Source organism: Vipera berus (assembly GCF_964194415.1).
Source record: "Vipera berus genome assembly, chromosome: 8".
NCBI classification, from domain to species: Eukaryota; Metazoa; Chordata; class Lepidosauria; order Squamata; family Viperidae; genus Vipera; species Vipera berus.
In genome coordinates, this window is record NC_138211.1 from 20,758,269 (window position 1) to 20,768,008 (window position 9,740).

Below are 9,740 nucleotides of genomic sequence, written 5' to 3' on the forward strand. Positions count from 1 at the left end.
TTAACAACTGTGGCAAGAGAGGTCGTAAAATGGGACAAAATTCACTTAACAACTGTCTCGCTTAGCAACAGAAATTTTGGGCTCAGTTGTGGCCGTTCAAGTCGAGGACTACCCATAATTAGGACTACCCATAATTTCCACTGTAAGCTGTTGCACTGGCAAGTTGAGTTGGATCCAACTTTACCAACATTTTTACAGTGGCCATTAAGCAATCGCCATGGTTGTTAAGTGAATCATGAGGTTGTTAAGCAATCCAGCTTCCCTATTAGGTGTTTTTTTTTTGCTGGAAATCAGCGAAGAAAAAGCTGGCAGCTGTGACAACAGGACACAATGCAATGTCACAAAGGTGAGCCAGCTGCCAAGCATCTGAACTGTGACCCTGGGAGGGGTGCTATGGTCGTAAGGGCGATATAGGTCGTAAGTTGAAGTCTACATTTATAGCACAGGATATCCTTCACTTTGAAGTAGTTTGTGATCCATCTGGAGTGAGAAGGAATCCTTGGTGTATGCTTTGAAAGCTAAAATCCTTGTTTAATGAACTTTGGTTACCCCGGACATGTGAATTTTGAAAGCGTATTATTGGTACAGTCAGGCCCAAGTCCAGAGATAACACTATCCTGAGGGATTCTTGAATGTGGCTACCCTGACCTTTTTGAGGCCAATCGCCAGAGATGGAGCATTCTAATCCCGCCTTAGGGATGAAAGCTGACTGGGTGATCCTGGGCCAGTCAATCTCTCTGAACCCAATTCACCTCACAGGGTTGTTGTAGTGGGGGAAATTAGGAGGAAGATGTGTATGTTCGCCACCTTGAGTTATTTATAAAAACAATAAAGATAATACAAGACTGCAGGGAAGATATTATAGCAGTCTCCAAATACAGGGGATCCTCGAATTACGCCCACAATTGAGCCCAAAATTTCTGTTCCTAAATAAAACATTTGTCCAGTGAGTTTTGCCCCCCATGTTTTTTTTAACTTTTCTTGCCATGGTTGTTAAGTGAAACACTGCAGTTGTTAAGTTAGTAACCTGGATGTTAAGTGAATCTGCCTTCCCTACTGACTTTGCTTGTCAGGTTGCAAAAAGGGATTACATGACCGCGGGACACTGCAACCGTCATAAATATGAGTCAGTTGCCAAGCGCCTGAATTTTGATCACGGGCTCACAGGGATGCTGCAACGGCCGTAAGTGTGAAAAACATTTATCCGTCACTTTTCCAGCGCCGTTGTAACTTTGAAGTCACTAAATGAACTGTTGTAAGTTGAGGACTACCTGTACGTGAATAGCTGCCACACAGAAGACAAGACACAATTATTCAGACATGCGCCAGAAGGCAAGAAACTAAGGCAAAAAAGATTGTTTTGGTTGTACATCAGGAAATTTTTCCTGTCAGTAATAGATGCTTAACAACGGAACAAGTCTGGTAGATGGTGTCGTTTCCTTCTCTGGAAGGGTTTAAACAGAGGCTGGTTGGTCATCTGATAAGCACAGCTTCTAGCACTGGGCAGGAGATGGACTGGATGATCTTCAAGATCCCTCCTCCCCTGGTTCTGGTTATGCATTCACATGACTTGGAAGCTGAGTCTTGTGCTAACCATATCTTAAAAGTACAGAAATATCTACTTGGCGGTTGCCTTTCATTTTGGCTGATTTTCTGGACACCTTTGCAACAACAGATGGTGGCCTAGTTAGAATAAAATCTAACAGCTGAAGCTTTTCCTGTGACTTCAATTTCAGGCCAGAAAAACTGATCTGCTAATTATCTACTGCAAACCCCCTCACCCCCCATAAAACAAGCAAACAAAAACACCTAAGAACAGAACAATTAAGGAAAGTTGGCAGTGCATTATTGCCAGCCCCCCCCTCCACCACCCACCCCCCCCCCCGCTATCCTGAGTATCTTTGTCCTCTTGAATTCTGCTATTGTTGTTTATGCACTGTCTTCATATGGCAATAGATATTCCATCTTACATCAGCCCAACTTAAGTCGATAGTCCACTAATGTTCCCTAAAGGCGTGTAAGGGCTTAGCTTGCTTTTTTATGGCTAAGCAGGTTGTTCTGCTTTTTTGATGTACCAGGAAAACAACTCAAATCAGAACAATCTAATTTGTCCGGAGACATATGGAACTGCGGAAGGATGCAATGATCTGAATATTTACAGAAAATACAGTTGCTAAAACAGTTGGAAGAAAAACATCGGGTGTATGTGCCATACTCGCCCGACCCATATAGACTTGTAAGTCACCCATAATGAGACGGGTGGCATGGAAATTTAATTAAAAAAAAACAAAATACTAGCCAGTCATGTTTTAGCTTACCGTGCCTGACAAAAGAACCCTCTCATGATTAGTGTGCCGTATGAAACTAGATGGTTGGGGATAAGCCATGATTTATAAACACACCAAGCAAACAAAGCCATAAAACCCTATAATTTTAAAGTTAGAAGAGACAGAAATTTTCTAGTCCATCCCCCTGCTCAGTGCAAAGATTTTTAAACAAATGCATTTCTCATCACATAACCTTCTTTTCAACTACTCCTTTATCTTTAGCCCAAGAGAACCTGTCCTTCAAAGACAGTGCTCTCATCACAGGAGTACTTAAGCCACAATGTTCCATGCAAACCATGGCTTATTTCTCAGTGAGTTGTATATAAGCTATATAAACCAAACTATCAAGAAACAATTCCTCTAAATTTCTACTAATAGAAATATGCTAACTTTTACTAACTCTACTACTATTTTTATTCATCTCTGGCCAAACTTCTCTCCTTTGCCATCTCAACTTCCATCTGTCCATTCTAGTCCTGTCTATTTTCCACAGGTTGGCTTACTACAGTATTAGTTTCAAATACTGCAGTAAGCCAACCTCTGGAAAATATGGTGTATTAGCACGTTATAAATATAAATATAAAAAATTATAAATTATAATATTTACACTATTATTCACATTACAATTATAAATCATAAGGCATATCCTAGTAGTTGCGCAAATCTAGAAACTAATTTATTGAGTAAATGAGTTAAACCAGAAGGCTGAGAGATGTTTATACAGCATTGTGCAGAATTACATGTCAGCATCTGTGCATTTTTGTGTCTGAAATGCAAGCAATAGTATCCTGGCGTGTAAGGTTTCAAGATGACAAATATTAGTTTGTGCAGAATAACCACATGCATGGAGTCAACTGGGCTTCAATTCCATTTCAATACCAGCAAAATTTACCAAATGAAAAGAAAGATGCGTTCTGTGTGGTATTAAGTGTGACATTTTTAACCCAGGGACAGGTAGCCCCTGGTATTAAAAATCTCACTCATACTTATAAACGTGCTTCCTATTACTAAAAACAGTGGGCAGGATTTTCCATCTTTAAACTGATGAGTCAAAGTCACACAATATTCTCATGAACTGCTGAAGCCCTGCACTTTTCATATATACAGCCTGTTTTCAGAGATTCGTGAGAACGTTGCGTGGCTCTGGCAATTCTTCAGCTTGAGGAAGAACACCGTCTGCCCTTTTTAATAACAGGAATTCCATTCAGAAATAAAAGTTCCAACCTACATACAAATTCAGTTAAGGTTAAGGAAAGGAACTCGTTCTTAGCCCTGTAAGGTTGTCTAACTTTACAGCCTGCGTTTAATGAATGTATACAAGGAAGCGTACAGGTAGTTCTCAACTGAGCCCAAAATTTCTGTCGCTGAGACATTTGTTAAGTGAGTTTTGCCCTTTTTAAAAACCTTTCTGGCTAGTTTTTAAGTGAATCACTGCATGTGTTAAGTGAATCACTGCAGTGATATGGTGAAAATCTGTAGCAAAAAAAGGTCGTAAAAATGAGGCCAAACTCACTTAACAAATGTCTCGCTTAGCAACAGGAAGTGAATCTGGCTTCCCCCATTGACTTTGCTTGCCAGAAGGTTGCAAAAAGCGATCCCATGACCCCTTGGGACACTGCAACCGTCATAAATATGAGTCAGTTGCCAAGCGTCTGAATTTTGGTCACATGACCCTGGGGGATGCGGCAACGGCCGCGTGAAAAACGGTCATAAAGTCACTTTTTGCAGTGCCAGTCTAATTTCAAATGGTCACTAGATGAACTGCTCCTTTGGTGACTGTTTGAAGTTTTGATGGTGGTGCAAAAGGAGAGGTTTGGTCGTTACAGGGGCAGCCACTGCAGCGTCCCCATAATTGCAGTTCATAATTGCTGGGCAACCAAGGCACATTTTTGATAGTTGCCACGCCCCACAGTCACACAATTTCCATTTGCAAACTCCGTAGCCAGCTTCTGTGGAGCAAAATAAATGGGGAAGGTGGCAGGAAGTCGCAACGTGCAGTCCCATGAGGTTGTGCTTAACAAGCCAAAGTGATAATGACCACATTATGACCACATTGCTTAGCGATGAAGTTGCTGCTCCCAAATGCAAGTTGATAAGGAAGGGCTATCTGTATACGTTAGACCAGGGGTCCCCAACCCCTGGTCTGCGGACCAGTACCGGACCACCGCATGCCAGCAACCGGTCTGCACAAGCAAAGCCCCATTCCGTGGGATGCAGGCATCACACAAAACCACGCACAATCCACACCTTGGTGGCCACTGCATATTATGCATTGATAAAGGAAGAAGCCGAAATGGATTTTGAGAAAATATTCTGAATGAATGCAATCCAGCTGCCTAGATGCCTGCTGGTTGGGTAAAAAACAAGATCAGAGAGCAAGGAAATGTTACCTGTTTCTTTTGAAGACCCCAGGAGATCTACTTGAATAGGATTTATTTTAAACAGGTGGTTTAAATGCACTGTGTAGATGTGGCAAAACAGTAAATAACAAATCAAACAGCATGATGGGTGGTGATTGCTTATGATAAGACTGCAACTAGAGCAAGTAGATTCACTTGGTAATGAGGAAGATGGGGGGGATGGATGATTTTTAAGATGTGAAAATATTGGCACAAAGAGAGAGAAACATGTGATCTGTTGGGAAGAATCGGTTTGTTGAAACAAGCATATGAGCTGGTTAAGCAGGTCTCTGTTTGGGCATCAGTGTAGTAAGATTTGAGGACTGTTGCATCATGTAGGACTACATGACATGTCCCTGAGGTCATAGCACTTTTCATAAAGAAACCCACAGTTCCACTCTTGGTATATTTTACTCCCTGCCAATCACCTGCCAACTGCTTCATTAGTGGATATGCAGTCATTTTAAAAGAAGGTGGCAATTTATGTTTGGGATCCCTTGCCCAAGGCAAGTATCATGAAAGAAGGGTAATCTCATCATTCAGATTTAATTTAAGAAAAGCATTCATTGTTACCTTCCAAAGAACTCCTTGGTACCGGCAGAGCAAATAGGACCAACTGGCTGCAAATGAGAATCATATTCTTCATACCTGGTTGGCAGAAAGGCGAGTTTTACCAGGTACAATTCAAATGAGCTCAGCTGTATCATCAAAATTCCAAACTTCTGCAGTACTCAGATTAAATGCTAGAACGTTTATGCACATATATTTGATCTTATGTTTTGTCTGATGAATATTTAAACAGAGGATAGGTTGTAACGTAACTATTTAAGTAAAATGGATCATGCCCGTGTAATTTCTTTTGCAGCAAGACGGAAGCGTCTGTCACTGGCGTCTTCTGTTATTATTTTTAAAAAAATTCTCAATCTAGTTTCACAAATTCCTGGAGATCTTCACCCAAGTAATAACCAAGCCACCCCTGCTTAGCTTTTGAGCCCAAACAAGGTCAGTCATCCAATCGCTGAGGTTTGTGCTGTGAAGTCAAATAGATTTAAATCAGTAAAATTGCAGCTCAGTAAGAGCAATGACAATAACCAAGCACCATTAAAAGAGCCAAAAGCAGACTGTGTGTTTAGTACTGTCTTTTTTTTGGAAAAAGACAGCTTTCTTGATGTACAGGCCCTTTGATGGTCTTTTTTTAACTATCCCAAAGAAACACCTACATTTTGAAAGGCTAAATATCTAAAACAATGAATAAATGTTAGTTTCACTGGCATATATATTTCCAAAGATATTCCCGATAACGCAGATATATTTCTGCATGCCAGACGAAACGCTACCAGGATAAAATCCACTACAGGAGTAGCCATCTCTCAAAACCTGTTCCACGATTGACTCTCTTCTCTGCCTTGACATGGCTCACCCAGCCAAAGCAGGGGTTTAACAACATTGCCGTTTTAGGCATGCACAATCAACTGTGCTCCTTAGGGGTCACAGTCCAGAGTTGAACAGCTCTTGCTTAGAGTGTTATCTGAAACTGAATAATTGTGGCTTATTTGGCGAACCAGTGCTTGGCAAACTAGATCAAATAAACCACCTTGCGTATCTAATATCTAACAGCAGCTTTCAAGCAAGTCTTTATTGCCTTTCCTTGAAAATATTGGAGACCAATTCAGGAAGACAAAACACACGCTGTGCCCTTCATCTATGGCCTTTCCTGATGCTAAAAAGTATTCTCCTGAATACTCAAAATAGAACATTGAATTTTCACTACTGATTGCTACTCAGGTAAGTATCACTTATCTATAATGTATGGATTTGAGAGTACTTTTTCTACCAAAATTTCTCATCCCCAAATGCTCTCCTGTGTTATAACAGCTTTTTATTACTGCTTCCTGCCAGCTGCAGCTGCTTTTGATCATAAAAGCTCTTATCCTTGTTCCCCTTGATGTTATCTTGTTCTGAAGAATCTCAATCACTAATAATATATTAGAAGAGACTGTTATATGGAAAGATTTCAGCCTGCCTCACAATAAGTGTTCAGTCAAATGATTGTTGTATCCATTCTATTATTTAATTTTTTGATTAGGTAAAAAAGTATTGCATTGCTCTCATTTGGCTAGACAGAGTTAACCAAGGCATGAGTCTGGATCAAACAATCCATGAAGTCATCTTTTGTTTAACCTTGTTTATTGAATAATCAATAAACAAGGTTAATCAATGGTTCATATAACATAAAGGTAAAGGTTCCCCCGCACATGCGTGCTAGTCGTTTCTGACTCTAGGGGTTGGGGCTCATCTCCGTTTCAAAGCCGAAGAGCCAGCGCTTGTCCGAGGACGTCTCCGTGGTCATGTGGCCGGCATGACTAGACGCCAAAGGCGCACGGAACGCTGTTACCTTCCCACCGGAGTGGTCCCTATTTTTCTACTTGCATTTTTATGTGCTTTTGAACTGCTAGATTGGCAGAAGCTGGAACGAGTAACAGGCGCTCACTCTGCTACGCGGCACTCGGGATTCGACCCGCCGAACTGCCGACCATCTGATCGACAAGCTCAGCGTCCTAACCCACTGAGCCAAATCATGACTTGCAAGCCACGAAGCTGGATTCATACAACCTAGATCAGAGATAATTACTCACTACCTGGATGACCTAATAGGATTCAGGAGACCTTGGAGATAACTTGCAGTACTGAGGCTGTTTTTCCCCAATTTATCTGTTATTTATTTATTGAGGAGTTAATGTGGAAACGTAGCAGTTTACCATCCAGAAGTCTCCTGCTTTCATTCATTTTTTTTTAAAAAAGGGGGAGAAAGTCTTATTAGGAAAACGTGGCTTTTTTGTCACCAAGATTTGGCAGTGTATATGTAAAATACTGCAGCCACACATGGTTTGCAGCTTTCCAGAGTTCCCAATTTTCTGCTAAGACATTATTGTGTTTTGTTTGGTTTTGGCTTAAGGTGTTACGTGAAACCAACCATGTGGAATTAAGTCCAAAATATTTATGACCAAACAGGGAATCCTTTGCCCATTTCCCATGTGCCAGTATATGTCTCTTCAATTCATAGGCTCTAGATAAAAAGATGCTTGATTTTGGCATTGTTTCTCTTAATACTTCTAAGTCAGGCTTGATGCAAACTTCAACAGTTGAATGGTCAGCTGGGTTGGGCCATATCAAATCAGCTTTATAGGAAAAAAAACATGCAAAGCCATATTCTGTCTAAAGTCTAAAATATTGTTAGCTCTATGCTGTGTTCCTTGCAGTTCCATTTGTCAGTTTTGTACTCATTTTCATATCTTTACTGTTTCTCACTGATTTCATTTCAAACTCATATATGATGTTAGAGAAGCTCCAAATTCATCCTTGCTTTCTATTCAATAGGCTTGACATCCAAGGGGATATCTGTGACTACAATAAAACTGGGCAAAGTTCCAAGGTTTATCCACGAATGAAACGATGCTGGTAGCTGGCACATCAATTGTGATCATTGTGTTCCATTCCAAAAATAGAAAAAAAAGGCTAATATTGACATGTATTCTCAATCGATTCGCTACCCTGGGAGTTCTCCTTCCATTTTCCCATAACCAAGAGGCTGCATGCCAGTGGCATCTTCCACCAGACATGCATGGAAAACAGAAATGAAAATATATTGATAGTGGGACTGCCGTGGTATATTGTTCTACCCAGTACTTTGATATTCAGTGCGTTGTCTTCCCAGGGAAAAGTCCTTCCAGAAATCAAACAACATATAGAGGGATTAGACTATTTCATTAATCATGGTTAATCACAGCATACAGTATGTTCTATAAATCTAATCCAGGGGTAGGCTCAAGAATTCTGGGAGTTGAAGTCCACGAGTCATAAAAGCATGTCCTAGTAAAAATTCCTTTTGGACTAGAACTGACTCCAAGAGTTTTTGTTTTCCTGGATTGGGGTGGGTCCTGACACTAGTGCTCTACAAATGCAATAGACGTATGTTGTTGGGAAATGTCCCTTTTTGATTTCGGAGAATTGTGTGTTTACTTACCTGATTCATTTCCAGCTTGAGGCCAGCTTACCAATTTCGATGGCCGAGCTTTCCACAGGTCATTCTGATCCTGTACATATAATAGATAAATCTAGTGGTTTTGTTGTTTACTAGAAGCAAAAAAATTGGAAGTCTTACTCCAGGGGTAGGCAATTCCTGGCTCAGGAATTCTGGGAATTGAAGTCCACGAGTCATAAAAAAGCCAAGGCTGCCTACCCTGGTCTTGGTCCATAAAATTGGTTTTCTGTTGGGTGTATCTTTATATTCATTAATGTGAGTTTTACCTCTATATTCATTAACATGTTTTTTGTTTTAATTTCTGGGAAAAGCAAATTTAATGGCTGTAACATCAAGAACTGAATTGAAAACACCCATCCCAAAAATCCTTACGTGCTTTTGCCCATGTTAAAAATTCTTATATAGCTGCACAATTGCAAATCACATATTCTGAAAGGTTTACTTTGACCTCGAGTATTTGCTGTTAAGAAAAAAGGGCTATTATCCTAAATAGGCATACCCCACACTGAAACAGGCTGTTTGAGCTTGGTGGTTCTCTTGCAGTTGTTCATTACTCAAGCTAGGTACCAGCATCGAGATCAAAACTGCGTGAAGTATTAGTACCGCTTTATAAAACCTTAATAAGACCACACCTAGAATACTGCATCCAGTTTTGGTCACCGTATTACAAAAATGATGTTGAGATTTTGGAAAAAGTGCAGAGAAGAGCAACTACCGGAAAGATGATTAAAGGCCTGGAGGCTAAAACATACAAAGAATGTTTGCAGGAATTTGATATGGCTGGTCTAGAGAAAAGAGGACTAGAGGTGACATGATAGCAGTGTTTCAATGTTTGAGGGTTGCGATAAAGAAGAGGGGATCATCCTATTTTCCAAAGCACCAGAAGGCAGGTCAAGAAACAATGGATGAAAACTAATCAAAGAAGTAAACCTAGAACTAAGGAGAAATTTCTTGACAGTAAGAACAATTAAC